The sequence below is a fragment of the Arctopsyche grandis genome, chromosome 1, assembly GCF_051622035.1.
Source record: "Arctopsyche grandis isolate Sample6627 chromosome 1, ASM5162203v2, whole genome shotgun sequence".
NCBI lineage: Eukaryota > Metazoa > Arthropoda > Insecta > Trichoptera > Hydropsychidae > Arctopsyche > Arctopsyche grandis.
In genome coordinates, this window is record NC_135355.1 from 30,885,291 (window position 1) to 30,898,572 (window position 13,282).

The following is a 13,282-nucleotide window of genomic DNA, read 5'->3' on the forward strand; positions in this document are numbered from 1 at the left end:
TTTTCATAACAATCAAAGCGCCAAGGCGGTGACCTGGCTCAAAAAGAAGTACCAAGGCGGCGACCTGGTCTGACCTGGCCCGACTACACCACTGCATACATATGTACACTATGAATATACCAATATTTCAATAGCTTGGGTGTTATGCTAATTTTTAGTGATTTTTTAAATTCCTTTTTTGTTTTATATTTTGAAATGTTTATTACAAGTAATCATTTTGTACGTTGCATTACATCATTTTGTACGTTGGCAAGAAAAGTTGATCTTACTAAGATCGTGCAAGTGGAAGTAGGAAGTCGGAGTCGGAGTCCACACAGTTAAGGTCTGTCGTTTTGAGGAATAAATGTAAAGGTTTAAGGTCGATGCAAGGTAATATTCTAAAAAAACAATCACTCCAAATCTCGAAGCCGATTTTTATTATAATCACATAAATTCATCTATTGAAGTTTCTTATATGTATGTAGGCAACTCCAGTAATAACGTACCGGTAAAATTTCTCTTATATAAAATATATTATGATATTTCTGTATATATTTTGCGAACAAAATTCGTTGAGCGCTTTCAGCTCAAATATGCGTCCAATCAATACTAAGATTTATGATACTTTAATCCATTGGATACAATAGGGCCGGACCCGGGTTTTATCGTTAAATTTGCAATATCTCGACTTAAGTATTCCATATATACGTATACATACATAGAAAGATAAATATGTATATTTTGACATCGGCATTGTAGTCCAAACACACCGAAATATGTACATTTACATAGAACCCATTTTAGATCGCTTAGAAGCATGTTCAAACGCGGCTCATGTTTATCTTACATGTAAGTATCTTATATTTTTAAACAAGCAACCCGTTCGGTAATTGAATTTGTAGGCATTAAAATGACTTCCCGATACCTTAAACGTATGGGGTGACGCAACAGTACCGGTCGATGGTGTAGATTTTTCGTGACGATACACCGATTTACGTCACGGAAAAGTGCCACAAAAAATCACAAAGTGGAAGAGGTGTGGTGTAAGCTGAATTTCGGAAGTGTTGTTTACTCTAAGGTTTCACCGTAAAAAAATAATTATGTCGTAAAAGTCGCTCTTATTTGCGTAAAATTCCTGTACAATTAGTACGCCATTATTCGCAATGATATGAAAGGCGAAGAAAACAACAGTCTTGAATGTATGTATGTAGATTATATAAAGTCGAATCAGACTAGTAATTGATAGCAATCAAAAATTAGTAAATTTTAGCAATCAAAAATTAGGTTTATCCATGCGAATAAAGCTCGATAATAAGCGGAATTGTAGGTACGATCAAATCTCCTCCCCCATTCACAGATTACCCCACACTCTATGCTCATCGAAAAATATTACACTTTACGTCATCATCGTCGGGGATGGAATATATTGGTTTTCGTGTTTGCCGAGAGGGTAAGTATGTATAATATTATACATATGTATGTATAATATATTCAATCGAAATGCGGGTACGTTGAATATATGAGGTTTTAAAGTGAGTGCTTCTTTAGATCGCGGTTTGTCAAATTGCGATGAGGTTTATTTGAATTTTTTGGCATTGAAATTGAGTCAGTTTTTGTTTATACATACATATATGTATATTGGAAAGATAATGACAATTGGACAGGTTTTGTGTTTGACAATTGGACAGGTTTTGTGAAGTGTTTGCCTAATTGAACATTCTCAAGGATATTCCTATATTAAAAAGTTTTTTTAAATAATTTTTAAAAATGAATTCAAAATACAATATAAATTGATACAATTAAACTATCCAGTACTCCATGTCAACACATCGGCACAGCACTACACGAAAAAGACTACTTTTATTCATACTATACAGCATCGCCCGTTCCCGACACGTTCATACTTGTTTTGGACGAGTGCAAGGAAAAATCGGCTTACATACGTATAGTATGTATATTACAGGGCGCGACGATACTGTGTACTTTTGCCTGCGTCGTAACTTAGAGTCAAAATTGTCACAATATGACGTTTCCGAAAATATTCATATGCGCATCGCAGCACTTTCTTCTGTACATGTGCACTCACCACTATGACGTCGCGTCATGCGTGAATATTTCTACAGTGGTCAAAGAAAACCAATTATGCTCGATACGTTTTGGTGCTAATGTTCTGCTGTATAGTACGAATTGAAAGTGTTTGTTACTGCTGTTTCGGATACGCCACGTATACACTACGGAATATGTGAATGTGTCCATATAAAATTTGCTAAAGAATATTTTTTCGTATTGCTGTTCACGTGCAGTTAGTTGCTGTACTAATATAAATGAACCCTAAGGTATACATAATTTAAATAACTTGGTTGTTTGTTCTCCGATATAATTTATATAATACTAATTATTTTTTTAATTTAATTTCAAATAGGGTCAAAGGGCATAAAGATATTGTGCTGTTTATTAAAAATTTCAAAAGCTTTGAAAGGCTCCTGAAAAGTAAAATAAAGCAGTCGAAAACGAAATAAATTGATAATTAATTAGTCTCAATGACAATGCTTTGATACAAATGCAAATAATTATATAAAACCTAGAAGAATTCATTTAGTTATTTAACTTAATTTATTTATGGATAATGACGACATTGATTGTTTCATAAACAAAGTTTCAAAGTACAAACATACCTTTATGTATGTAAAAATTAATTAATAATTTGTAGATGTGGTAGGGTTGCGAGATTATTATTCAATTGGCTATTAATCAAGTCGGTGTTAGATGGCGAGTCTCGAAACATTTTTAATTAACAATCCACCCTTGTCAAGAGTGGCACATTACGTCATTAAGTAGAAATTTTTAGTCGTAAACCAGCACTTTTCAAACGTGACATACATTATTTGATAAGTATCTCTTGATAATTTGAACGCGTCGTGTAAAAATGTGCGTCCTATTAATCATATTTATTAAATGCTTTTTTAAACGGGTATGTAAACTTTGACGAATTAACTGCTTTTGCATTAATTATTGTTTACATTTATACACAAAATTAATCAATTATAAGTGTCAATTTTTGTACCCCTAATGTAAGTGATTGTGTAAGGGAACAATTTAAATGAGCATTTTATAAAACAAATGCGTATTTGTCGCAAGCATTTCATAAAATTTGTATGAATTTAAAATGTATTATATTATTTAAAATCTAAACGTGGAATTTAAAAATAATTTCTAATATATGTACTAAAAAAACACCAATCGAAAAAAATTGTAATTTGATTATAAAACAAAACAACACATAAAATTTCTTGTGTTCTTTTAATACAACACTTAAACACCTAAGAAAATAAATTAAGCAATAAGACATTAATAAAAAAATAAAAAAAAACTTGATCATTTGAATAATTACAAATCCAATGTTTTAATTCAGTCAGCAATTTTAATATCAAATGCGAGCATTTGTTAAATTTCTTTCACAACAAAAAAAATATAAAGCAACCTAAAATGAATGAAATGCGCATTAACACCAAGCATTAAAGATCTCGCTTATAGGATTGGCAACGTCTCAACCAACAACCTTTGAAGTTGGTCCACTCTGTATAATCTTAATAACTCGAGAGTTAAGATTTGTGAATTAAACCGCAAATTTATTGTAGTTAAAATCATGGGAGTTTTCAATTCTACCTTTAACTGCGCACTTTTTAATAGTTAAATAATCGAAACATTGCTCCATGTATCATTTTTTATTTAAGCGAAATATATTTATTTGATATATTTGAAATTTATTTTATTATAATGCGCAAATGATTCGTTCTAAGAAGCAAAGTTATTTTTGTTAAATGCATCGTTAAATCGTATCTATTGTGTAATATTAACGTAGATGGTATAAATATTTCGATTCGTACAAGCATTTGTATAAAAGTGTAGTCAAAGTATTGATGTTAAACTCAATTCGGTAAAAAAGTGTGGTCGAAAATATCAAAGTGGTTTCTTTCTTGGTTCTCCATCCATGCTTCATTGGAATCATCTTCACATGTAATATTCCACCCCCACCCTCAGAAGTAATATTGAATGTGAAGATCCATCTTGGGGTCGTTGGGACGCGTGATTTGTTTCACGCTTGGCGCATTACTCCACCGACAGAGAAAAATGCTTTCCATTAACGGCCGCGGGTTTATGATTGATCACAGGCAAGCCATAAAAACCGCCATCTTTGTCACAAACATGGCCGCTTGTCCGTGAAAGATGGAGGATAACCCCGTGACCAATTTTTCGGTGGTGAGATACATGCTAACTTAATCTCGCAAGTTTCGATCAAGATCTGAATCAAACACTATTCTATTCCAATCAGGCAACTCCCACATACTAGAAAAAATAAAATTACATCTTGGGTTTACAAGTTAGTACACTTCGCCAATCGGTCTGACAAAATTCCTACATTTTGTTAAATTAAAATTAATTAAAATTAAAATATATTACATTTTGCGAGGTTTGGCCGCTGATAGAGAATTCAATTGCTTCCGCTAATTTGATGGTGAAATATAATCGTAATAAACACGTTTAAGAATCCAAAAATTTTGGAGACGGTGACAGAAAATCCTTTGCCAGTAGCCTGTACCCTTATATGTTTGACTTTCCAACCCCACTCGTTTTGCCAGATTTTAATTGTTTAAACGCCGATAACTTTATCTTTTTCACATTATATCTTACTAGTGTTGTACCTGGTGACATATCATCGCATGATATAAAACTGATGCTAAAATTATTTAGATCTGTCCGTGGACAGAATGTCACTTGACAACAAAAGAACACCTAAATCCACTTCTATTAATATTACATTTCTCTGTACCTACCTACCTACATGTAAACAATATTGTTGCGTAGGGGTGGGTGGAGGATCCAAGTACAAGACCTTAGTCGTTTCACAGCATTTATTGATGATTAAGGAGATATTCAGTCCAGAATGACATGATATCGCCTAAGTATCGCCTTATAAGGGATAGATCTCTCGGGACATCTTCGACGTCTAATTTGTTTACCTATTGTTATGGTCACGTACGGATATGTCTTCCCACGACATTCGCTCCCACGGTACAGGTCAATTCTGAGAAAGGACCAATACCAGCCAACTCGGTCGCCTTTGTTTAGCCTACATACACTTAGCCTGTCGCTAATCCTTGAAACCACTTATACTGGTCACACGGTCTCACACGATGGCAATTACTCGGCGGCTCTTTTTAGTATAATACGTAACAATATAAAAAACCAATAGAAAAATTAACTTATTAATTAATTAAATAAATTTTAAATATGTAGATGGTAGTAAATTCTCTGGCAAGCGGAAATATTAGTAGCGATGGTGTATATATAATAGATTTTTTTTCTTTTGTTATTGTATTCGTATATACGTTTTGGCAGTGGTTTAGCTGTGACGTACATATATATGTTATTTTAAACCACTATTATTGTACGTCGAACATTATCTCAGACAGACATACAGATGGAAAAGCGAAATTTTAAGTATATGATGATGATAAAGTTTGTATTATAAGCTCTCATTATCTCCCATATATGTATGTATATTTATACTTCACTAAAAGGTTACATATATATTGGAAGTTAAAATGTTTATATTATGCTTTATATTATAATGCTGATATATGTTTGTATGCACATATGTATGTATGTATGTACATACATACATACATATGTATGTGTTACGGCCAAATGTCCCTCACTACATTATATATGATGGTTCTCTGCTCAGACTGATCTATTTGTATTGAATGATTTCGACTTTCTTGCTTGATTTTGGACTGAGAGCATCTATTCGGAACTGCGATATTTTACCTCATACATATATTTCAAGTTATGTGTGATATTGACATCTTAAATTTGTATTCAGCATGTTCATAATTTGATACCGCTGGCATATCATCAACTGGATTTATGTATCATGGGTATGGATCTCTTGCGAAATTTATATTTGTAGAGCATGACGAGATGATGGCAAATTATTGGCTATTATAATGAATACAGACGCAGTTATGTTTATTAATACAATACAATATATGTACATATATGCATACATTAGAATAGGTAGAGATGGATTTCAATGATACCGTTATATGTAAGTTGAATGTTCGGGTTCTTTTTGTATTTTATGTGATTTTGCCACTGACATGAGACATCATATTTACCATATTTCTAATCTGACAGATCTAGCTACGAACTTGGTCACTTGTCATCGACGACCTTGCCCAAGGCCCATTAATTTTACTCAATGACAGGCAAAACTCACCCAATTTCGCATTGAATTGAAATATACATATCTATATATACAAATAATATAGGTTTAGTATACAAGAGTATTTGATTTGATTATTTTGATTATAAAATCTTGAAATGATTCAAATTTCGCAATCAATATTCAAGGTGTGTTTTTTACCAAACTCTGTCTATTTCTATGCAAATTCCGATCCCCCTTTTTATTCAACACCCCAATGCCGGACTTTCGGTCAATCCATTTGTATCCGTTAATTTGAAACGGACGCTGTAATTTTTCAGTGTCTCGCAAGTGTCACACTTTGACATTATTGGTCAATTTATCACACAACAATATATAACCGGTCTATTATATCCTCTATTTACCGCAATCCCGGAATACGATTTGTTCAATGAAAAATGCTCCAGGTCTTATGTTCTGAATATTGTAAAACACAAACATTTATTTGAATTATTTAAAAAAAATAATTTATTAGTTTCGTTCGAATTTCATTTCGATACGAAATATAGTTAAATTAAAATAGCATTAAGACTGTCTCAATGACAGTGACAGTTATGTATTACAAAGTTTCGTAATTATATGTGTGTATATAATATTATATTATATGTATAAGTGAGTTAAGAATGTATATGAGATAGTGTGAAAAAAGTGACTGTTTACGGTAATATGTTAACCTGTTAAGTTAAGTAGGAACGGCGAGGAGGTGCATTTGATAGCCAGCTGTCATCGCGTCAATCTGACAGTCGATTTTGATGATGCCATTAATAATTAAATTCTTCTGGCGTTATATTGGAGACATTGCTCACTTTAATTAGAGCTAAACTTAGTATGTCGGTTAAATAAAATACCACAAATGTTGCGCAACGTATATATGTACAGTCAGTGAAACAAATAAAAAGCTTTAATTGAAAGGATGAAACATTTATCTTCCTTACGTTTATGAACATATATGTATAAATGCCATTAAATTCAATTTTTCCACGATATATGTACCTACATACATATATTCATTGATTTCGTTATTCTATTGTAATTTTATTTTTATATGTACTGCATATATGAAAAGAAAATAAAGCGATCATAATACTATGCAAAGTGTTTCGCTATTTCTATGAAGGAGACTTTTTTCGAGGATGGAAATTCCAAGTACATATACATATATACACAAATATTTACATTTATATATGTAGATATGTATGTATTTATGTATTTAGGTATATTTGGGAGTCCATCTATACTAATTTCCATTTGCCGGTAATCCGATAATTTTTTTACCAATATATTGCCCAAAAATAAGGCATGAGTGATAATGAATTCTTTATAAATTAATATTCTATAAAGGACTAAAAAAATTTTTAATTTTTTATGCATAGTTTACGAAAATAACAGTAAAGAAAACTTAGTGTATCTACACTATCATCCGATAGTTGTGATCCAATTTTCAAAACGTTCACTTTTCTTACAATTTCCTTATTTTCTTTACTAGGTAGGTACTTTGGGCTAAGCCTTGTCTTTTACTGATAACTATTGCATATATCATCATCGGAATCTGAAACTGATAGATTTACTACATCTTCCTTGTAAATCCGTTTTATGATTTTTAATATTTTCATTATTGTATAAACTTTATCCTCCTATATGAAGTACTGGGAAACAGAAACAGAAGATAAAAAAGTCTCTACCTCTCTTCGTATAAAAGTAAAAATTTCAAGAGGATGAAATATCCCATATTAATAAAATAATTTTGCAACATAGTATTATTACACATGATGATGTACAAAATGATAATTTAAAAATTTGTGTTAAAAAAATCAGTTTTAGGCTTCTCCTTTCTTCGATTTTAATTTTAAATTCTCGGAATAATTCATGGTTAAGTCCTTCACTATTGAGATTTTCCAAAAAATTAATATAAAAAAAAAGTTTTTTAAAAACACACCTCTTGTATAATTTGTATATAAAATTATTTTTTTGAATAAAAACACCAATTTATTTTTTTTACTACCGCCATCTATGTACAAAATTAATGACTACCAACTGTCACCGAGATAAAAAATCTTCGGACCTGAAATGCTTCTTATACGATATTTTATCTCTATCGTAATGGTGGAGGCTCCATTTACTTATATTGACAGAGGTAAACTTTTTCCTGAATTTTAATCGTAAGTGAAACGTAAAGAAGGTATGTAATAAAAGAGAGGAATGTGTTAAAACGTTACGAATATTTTTAGTTGATTTACCGGTAAAAGTAATAATTTACCGATAAATTATTTATTTTTCGGGTCATTTACCGGTACCGATTTACCGGTAGTGTACTCCCTAAGTATATATACATACATATATAAGTACATAAAAGCATACACTTTCTCAGAAATGTATTATAAAATTTCAGTCTGTTGAAAGGTTATCTGTCTGTAAATTGAGCACATCTCCGCTGTTACCAATAAGAACCAGACTTTCACTTAAGAAATGTAATAAAGAAAAATTCAATACGTCGAACGTGTCAAATGAAGTAAATTCCCATTAGGGTGTACACTATAGAGAAAAGTCCTCCCCATACATTTTTTTCCGCCCAACCTCATCACCCCTCTCCACTGTTCCACCTGTTGTCGACATCTTCCGGTTCCGGCTCTGGACGGATTAGTTTCCTGTCTGAGCTTTTTATTGCTATTCCGGACTGCCACGAGGTTGCTCTTCCGGTTGCGTCTTAACACGTTCTCGACCGCGCTGATTTACGGGGACGTTTCATTTGACCGTCTTCGTTTACGACGACCCGTTCTTCTCTCATCTAATACTCAGAACCCTTTTCAACCCTTCCCATCACTCCGAGCCATTCTGCCACCCCCTGGCAATACGTCCACGTCTCTAGATTTGACGCCTTCGCCACCCCGTCTAATCTCGAATGGCGGATTTTGGTTCGCACAATTGGGCCAACGCGTGCTCGTAAGCGATAATGTCTCACGAAAAATTGGATTCTATTTCGCCATTATTCTTCTTCTTATTATTTAATATTAATTAAGTACATCTGTAATCAAAGTACGAATATATGTGTGTATGGCTATGTAAAAGGTGTGATTTACATTTTCATTAGTGAGGCGGTGTTGGATTCGCGTGTTCGTATCTGATTTTCCTTTTTTTCTGTTTTCGAAGCAACTCTATTTGTTCGTTGAGCTTGGTACCTTTTCTGTGTAGAATGGCTTTGTTTTTTTTCTTTATTTTGAAGGAATCAAGGTGTCACTTTTGATGGAACGGTTGCTAATTTAAGCTGGATTTCGATAAAAATAAAGTAAAAAGCGCCGAACATGTCGAAAATAGATGAAAGTTTAACTTCAATCGATCCGTCTCAGAAGTAAAGTTATTTGTTGACTTAAAATAAAAATGTTTGCGTTTTTGTTTTTTTTTGTGGTTGATAAACTTTTTGTTTTCTCTTATTACTTTTGTACAATTATTATTAAACTTTATTTCTATAACACAACAATCGATTGTGATTATTATACAATTTCAGTAAATCGTAAAATAGTAAAATTATTTTTATAGCTAATCGCAATTTTTAACATTTGCATTTTGATTTTGCATTATTTTAACTTTAAACACACATTTTTGGCTGGAATCTTGGAGTCCATTACATGTTAATGGCAAGTGTTAATGTTGTGTAGGCACCTCCTTCTTCTACCTCCAAAAAAAGATTTTATATGTCTTCTTCAGTGTATAAATGTTAAATTAAATCAGAAGGCAAATTTAATTATGTTAGACCACGTTTTGAAGTTTGTCCAAATACAGCTTCCTATGGGAACCGTTTGATTCGTGGATGAAATGCCCTATTTTTCATAAATTGGGCAGTCCTCAGTCATTTCTTTCAATTGGTGCCATTATAATCTAGAAGTTGACAGCATATTTTTAATGTACTAATTTATGTGCATATCACACAAATCACACAATTGAGTGAAAGTACTGGCTGGTTATTTATGGTCATTTATGAATGATTACTATAACTGAAGTTGAAAGATGACTAAATTTATGAAACATATGGCTGATAAAACTCTTAGGCTCAGACTTAAAATGGCTAGTTTAAGGTTCAAAGTCATTTACATCCATGAAATATTGCATTAATCATAAAGAAAGAGGAAAGGACACGTTTTTCGCATAGCTTTTCACACAAAGTGTTCACAAAAGTATCTAATTGCACACTAAAATACCAATGTAAATAAAGGAATTTAAAATGAAACGGGCTAGAAGTGTACGTAGTTGGAAAGGCCAAAACCTTGCAAATTTTATATGAGGTAGGTTGAGGACGGGGTCGAATCTACCCCCGAAAATTACGAGCATCCGTAAAACGAGAGAGAGAGAGAGAGAGTGCGATTAGTTTTTATTATCCGGCGAGGTGATCACCGCCTATTAACAAGCTTACGATGGCCGTAAAATTGTCGACGGACGACCATAACATAATAAAATTTACGTCGATGGCGAAACAACAAAATACATCACAAAGGGTTGGCAGGGTATGGGAAGGACTTCGTTTGACCGAATCTGTAAAATCTCAACCCTTTGCTATGTACGTACTTCTCCACGCAGTCTGTAATATAATATTGTACATATAACCCAGAATATTATTTTCACTGGATTGTGGCGATAGTGTGTTTGGTATTCCAGTTGTGTAAGTTACAAAGGTAGAGTTGATTTTGACGTAAATATGGAGCAATAATGAATTAGCAAAATTAGATTTTACACACGAATAGGAGAAATATTTCAGTGTATAATTTATTAATAAGTATACAGCAGGTGCTGCTCGCCTTTAAGAGCAATCGATGCACTGACCCACACACATTTCTCTTTACAGAAACATTTTGTTACATATGTAAAGTATATAAGTGTTTCTTTACCCAGAAACACTTATATAAAAAGTAAAAAAATAAATATGTATATGCAGAATCGGCACGCAATTCAGTTAGGGGAGTCGCTTATCTGCGTGGTCCCGTTGTCGCCAGCTTTAGTTTACTCTGGCACTTGCAAATGGTATATGTATGTAGAGTGTAGACAGTCAGTCGAAGCAGAGAAAAATATCCGTATTTCTGTATACAGAAGTCTGTGTAAAGGTCTCTTTGGGGCATAATACGCCAGCCCCGGTCGTCTAAATCCTCTATACCTACGTTTTAAAAAATACACGACGCTGACAATATTTTTCGGCATTTCAACTACATATATACAATATATTTTGCAATGTACACATGCTTAAATTGTCAGTCATAATATGTCAATTTTTTATAACATTGTTTATTTGGCGGAGAGCCACAGAGAACTGATCGCTCACGCGTCACATGACAAGATGACAACTCAACCATACTGCAACTCATGCATGTCAACCTTATCATTCATACATGCTTTCTTCAACGCGATGAAATTAAGTCCCACATTAATTTGGTTTTTTGGAAAAAAATTATGTAGGGGTGTCGGCTTTATGGCGCAGGTACAGAGTGGTTTTTTTAGACAGTTTTGTACATGAAAAAAAACATAAGTCCACAAAATTTATACTTTATTGTCAAACCTCAACCTCTGGAGAGCTTTCAGTGATATTTTATACTTGTATTATTGACATAGATTTGACTTGTATTGACATAGGTTTGACAGTGATTCCCAAATTTGAAGAAATGTAGAAAATTGTCTAAATAGTTAGATCATATGAATTAACAATGACATAAACATACGCCCATCGTAGCTAAAAATCACAAGCACGTCCCGCACCGTACTTTGCAGTATGTTTTTGCCTCATCATCTGTGGGCTTGATTTTTTTTATGCTGAAATAACTTATTTAATATTATTAATTTATTTTATTATAAATTAATTTAGCTTGTGACGTTGTTGGTCCGCAAGATAAGGGCGGTTAGCTATTAATAGCTAAGGGGAATTATTACCCAACTTAATCACTTATGTATGTATGTATACTGTTGGGTTGAAATCCAAAAGCGATAGCAGCTGCAACTTGAATTCCAACTTTCAATTTAGTTCGATGAGTATTCATATGTACAACATTTCTTTAGTATATATGTACATATGTATGTATTATTTTTAAATTATTTAAAAAGTCTTGAATTTCAATCATTTATATAAAGAATATGCTTGTTTGGACTTGCGCTGAAAATATGTTAATTTAACTGTATATTTAAAGCATATCCAAGGTTTCGAATATGACGTTAGAACCGTTTCGACACAGCGTATTCCTTGTGTCCAATTTAAATATATACTTTTTCGGGCACGTGCCTGGTGACTTAAAATTTTATTTTTTTAGCGAATCACCTCTAAAATATTATTTAAGCGGACATGTTTAACATTTTTAACGGGCGAAACGTTGAAACATTTGCTTTCCGTCCGAATCGCTAATGGGACGCGACGACTGTCGAAATTTATCCAGGATCCTGTTTGTTTTTATTTTTGCGTAAATCTTCAGTATAATCCGCAGCTTTTCTGACTCAATAAACTGTATAAATAAGCGTTATTTTTAATATTTCAGATTTTTTGGTCGAGTCAGAATGGCATCAGAATATTTTGACGAACATATACTTATTTATGTATAAGAAAAATAATGTTTTCTTTTGAAAGTTGTTTGTGGTTATTCTGAGAATTTTTCGATAAGTCCCAATATTTATGTCAAAAATGATGCTCATTATTTCCATTAGTAGTAATTGGTGACGGCGCAAATCCTTGTCGTTCGAATTTTCTTTTAATAATGATAAAAAACAAAGCGGAAAATTGGCGTTTATTAATAAAAGTGAAGCAGGTGAAAAATCTCTCACAATTTACCAATACAAATTCTCTTAATATAAAAGAAAATGTCTTAAATTGTCACATCGCATATATTGTATTATATTAAAGTCAGTGTTGTCAGCGTTGAAGCGCTTAATTTTTCATACAGGCTAAAAAAACATGATCGTAAAAAATAAACTAAAAAGCGCCCAGAACTCTATTTTGTATATTTAGCGTTTATCAACGCAATTCCATTGAGCAAATATTTTTTTTTTCAATTTGAATTAAGCGAGATACTT